This window comes from Rhinopithecus bieti, unplaced genomic scaffold (assembly GCF_001698545.2).
Source record: "Rhinopithecus bieti isolate Rb0 unplaced genomic scaffold, ASM169854v2 scaffold_19969, whole genome shotgun sequence".
Lineage (NCBI taxonomy): Eukaryota > Metazoa > Chordata > Mammalia > Primates > Cercopithecidae > Rhinopithecus > Rhinopithecus bieti.
Window position 1 is genome coordinate 1,829,968 of NW_016810434.1, and position 4,132 is coordinate 1,834,099.

General features: G+C 57.6%; 1 protein-coding gene and 1 long non-coding RNA gene across 3 annotated transcripts in view; one reads left to right on the forward strand and one right to left on the reverse strand.

Moving 5' to 3' along the window:
• LOC108542114 (uncharacterized) overlaps positions 1-1,058 on the reverse strand; it is a 4,462-nt gene extending 3,404 nt beyond the window's left edge. Inside the window, exon 1 of the long non-coding RNA XR_001889168.1 lies at positions 853-1,058. This is a non-coding gene — a long non-coding RNA (uncharacterized LOC108542114). The remainder of the gene's footprint in view (positions 1-852) is intronic.
• GLI2 (GLI family zinc finger 2) overlaps positions 162-4,132 on the forward strand; it is a 263,236-nt gene continuing 259,265 nt past the window's right edge. For both annotated transcript variants that reach the window (XM_017891983.1, XM_017891984.1), the window contains exon 1: positions 162-577. The gene's annotated coding sequence lies outside the window, so the exon portion shown is untranslated. The remainder of the gene's footprint in view (positions 578-4,132) is intronic.

Here is a 4,132-nt window from a genome sequence, read left to right on the forward strand (position 1 = left end):
CTGGGTGGGGAGAGTCCCTGTGATCCCCTTTCCCCTCCCCCGCCCCGGGCGGCGTTCGTGTCCCCGTGCGTCCCCCGGCACGGAGCGGGCGGGCGGGCTGGCGGGTTCGCGGGGCCCTGGTGTGCCCGCACCGTGCGCGCGGGGGCGCTGCGCCGTCCGGCGGCGCTGACGGATTGCGGGAGTGCCGGCGCTCGCCAGCCGAGGCAGCACGGCTCCGCGGACTTTTTTTCAAACTCCCATCAATGAGACTTCGAGGAGGAGCGGGCGGCGGCGGCGGCGACTGCGGGCGCGGAAGAAGGCCAGGAGCCGCGGGAGGAGCCGGGGGAAAGAGCGCGGGCCGCGCTGCGCGCCGGTGCCTCGGAGAGCCGCCTGCTCGCCGGCGGTAGGGGCTGAGCGGCGCCCGCCCGCCTCTCGGTCCCCTCTTTCCTGGCTCGCCCCGCCCCGGCTGGCCGGAGCCCCGACACAAGGCAGCCAGCCGAGGGTCGCCGCGCCAGCCAAGGTGGGATGGGGGCCCACAGCCACCGCCCGGCGCCCGAGAGGCCACCTGCGTGCTAGAGGCAAACTTTTGTCTCCCTCGGTAAAGTTACATTGGTCTTCTTTTACTTGCTTTTCGTGGCGAAGCGCCTCCCACCTCGGCCAAGCGCGGGCCGACTGGGATGCTGTGCCGTCTCGGAGGGTCCCTCGGCCGGGCACCCGCGCCTCGGCCTTGGGATTGGGGCACTGGGCTTCGGGGGACTCGAGGTTATTGGGCGCGACCCTGCTTGGGGCTCTGGACAAGCAGCGCGGGGACGTAAGGAGGGTCCTGGGGCTTGGAGCTCGTGGTCTGGGGTCGACGTTGCACCCCCTCCCTACCTGGGGGAGAGCGCCACTCTTCTCGGGGTGCACAGCGGCCCGGCCTTCGCGCGCCAGCCGGGGGCTGTTTTTACAGGGGTTGGAGGATGGGATCGGAGGCTGGGATGCTCCGAAGCTGGCGTAGGTGGGCATGGGAGCGTGTCTGCGGGCATGCTGAGCGCTGAGGGGCTGCAGCCAGCCACTTGAGAACTTCGAACTCCACTTCTCCGCGCTGCGCGTCCCGAAGCCCTGCCTTTCTTTCTTCCTTCCTCGCTCCTTCCTCCCCCTCGCCGGGCCCGGTCGCCCCCTCCCCCTCCGCTGGGCTCTCCTCCTCCGCTGGGCTCTCCTCCTCGGCACCCCCCTCCTTTGCCTCTCTCCTCCTCCTCTCCTGCCCTCGGCCCTGAGATCCGCTTGACTTCCCAAAGGGATCCGCACGTAATCCTTTGCCGGGTCCTCCGGTTCCCCCACACCACCTCACTTTCATCCCTGCCCCCCTACTCATCGTCTCCCCCCACCCCGACAATCTCTCAACAAGTATATTTGCTGAGGAATTTGAAAAATCCACTACTGCAACTTGATCTGTATGTGATGGATGGGGAGAGGCGCGGAGAGAGTTGGGCGCCAATCCTATTAAGGGTTTAGAGAGGGGAGCCTTTTCCCCGGACGGGGCGGGGGCGGGGAGCTGGGAGGGAGCGTGTGCTTGCGTGTGTGAGTGTGAGTGCGCCCGCCGCTCCGGGGAGCTGGGAGTCCACCCAGCTCGGCGCCTTTCAGCCCGGCGGTAACTGCTGGCATTTCCTAGGAAACCCGACTTTTACCGCGTGGGGAGCTGGGGATGGAGCCTGTGCGCCTCACCCTGGGTGATCGGTCGCTGAGGCTCTCGGGGACCTCGAGCCCCCCACGCAGGGTGCCTCTCTCCACTACCTTCTCTTTTGTGTAATTGTTCTGTGGCTCCTAGAGTTGATCCCAGCTGGAAAAGTAGACCTGTCCCTAGTGTCTGGTCCCGCGCCCTGGGAGTCTTGTAGGCGCCCCTCTGTCCCCTAGCCCGGGCATCTCGCTCGATGCGCGATCTCTGGCACGGGCTTTGCAGCTCGGTGGCCGCAGCGGTGTCCCGGGCCCCTCTCCGCCGCCCTTGCCGGGCGTGTGAAGGTTTAATCCCGACAGCTTCAGATAAAGGGAGCAGTTGTAAAACGCTCATAGGCTGTTTGCAGATGAGGCTCTGGGGGATGTAGGAGAATTTGAAAGTAAACGTTTCCTTCGCAAGCGGCATAAAATAGTGTTTAAACAAATATTGTATTGGCATGCTCAGGGGGCTCGGTGCCAAAAAGTAAAGTAAATAAACTGTGAAATCCAAAATATACAGCGGGGAAAGCGGAGGAATAGGCGGGTTTGTCACAGGCCTCCCTGATGAGACCAGTTTGTTCCAGCCACCTCACCTGCCAGCCTTCTCTCCGCCCATTTCCTTACCTTGCTGGGAGTTCCCTTGGCTGGGTTTCCCTGTGTCTGGGGGCAGGCCCTCCCTGGGGCCTGGGAGCGGCTTTGCAGTTGCTTGTTTAGGGGGACGCTCACGGTGTGGCTACCTGGGCCAGACTCTGCAGGGAGGGGAGGACACCCTGGCTATGCCTGGCTTGAGTTTGGAGGCTCTTTATTTAGGCTTTTCCCAGCTTCTGGTCTGTCCTGGGGCAGTCATTCTAGAATGTGGAATCCAGATCCATCAGGGGTCTTCTCTTCTTTTTGACTATGCTTCTTGTGCCTCTTTCTTCATCGTTCTTGCTTTTGTTTTCCTAGACTTGCCGCTTCTCTCTTGAGGGTTACAGGAAATTGTGGAGATGTTTTCCCTGGGATTCAAATTCCACTCAAACCCAGCCATATGGAAAGTTGTCGCTTGTCTGATGAGTTTAAAGTTAATTATATTTGGTAAGATTTAGGGTGGTTTTATTTTCCCCTCTGCTTCGAGAAATATGCCAGTTTCATGAAATTATTTCGTGATTTTAGGGGGATTTAAGCTAATAAAGGGAAGATCCTACATTTGAAAGAGTCGTGGCTTCCTTGAAGCTTGTGTGGAGTTAGTGAGGCCCCTGTGGCCAGGCAGCCTTGGAGTGGAGTGCCACTTCACTGTCTCAGGGATGCTCTGGTCCACTGGTGGAGAGAGCACTGAATGAAGAGTCAATCTTTTGAGTTGCTTGGTCAGAAGAGGGGGCCACAGGGCTACTGGTCAGCAGCTCATTGCCTGGCTGTGGGGTTCTTGGGGGCTGTGTACTGTAGCTGGCTTGTTTGCACTGCAGACTGAAAAATACACAAATACTTCACGCTTTTTGTACTCCCACAAGTGCCCTGTACACAGTGCAGCCCCTGGGGCTGGATTAGCAAACCAGGGATTCAGCAGGCAGGCAGACAAAATTGGATATTTGCCTAATAAACACCCTTCTTCCATCGTCCCCACCCCGCCCCGGGGTACTCCAGGGGAGAACTTCACTCCACAGATGCCAGCAGTTCCCTTTAAATGGGAGTAGGAGGTTGTCATGCGCACTTTGAAAGCCTGTGTGACCCCCTCACACCCAGCTGCCTTGTTAAAGCCTAGAATTGGAGTCCTACATCCTTGTGTACTCTCTGGGTAGGGCAGCTGGCCTTTTCCTTGGGAAAGTGTGTTTAGCCCGGCTTCGTTTCATCTGCATGGCGCTTGCTGCAGGGAGGTGGAGCAAACCAGCCTTGCTTCTTAGAGGCTGTGGGGAGGAGAAAGGGTTTCTACCTGGGCCAGTGCCTGTTTCCTAGTGGACAAGGGGCAGCCAGGCCAGGTGGACCTCGCTGTGGACAGCTGCAGCTGTTCCCGCTGGGCCAGGGCCCTTTGAAAAGGAACCCTGGGGAGCACTTCCCCCCTTTCTTCTTTTCACTAAGTGTCAGAGGCATGGACAAGTGAAACACGTGAAGAATGCCAAAGAGAAAAACAGTGTTCTCAGATTCCAGAAAATTCAGAGGCAAAATAGGTGACTGTACCAAACACCAGAATGTACAGCGATTTCGGTTGCTCCTGAAATTGCTCCTGCATGTCTAAAGAAATCGGGGAGGAAAAACTGCTCTCTGTTTCCTCAGGCTTGTTTAACAGATTTGAGAAAGGGTCATCCGACATGGATGTTTGAGAGTGTCCTTTGAAAAAGAATAGCACCTTCAACACTTTTCTGGCTTTCAAATAAACACACAACACCGGATTCAACATTAATAATTTTCTCTAAAATTAATTTGAGGGTTTGCTGTGGAATATCAATAATTTAAAAAAAATCATTGTTTTTTTTTTTTTTTTTTTTTT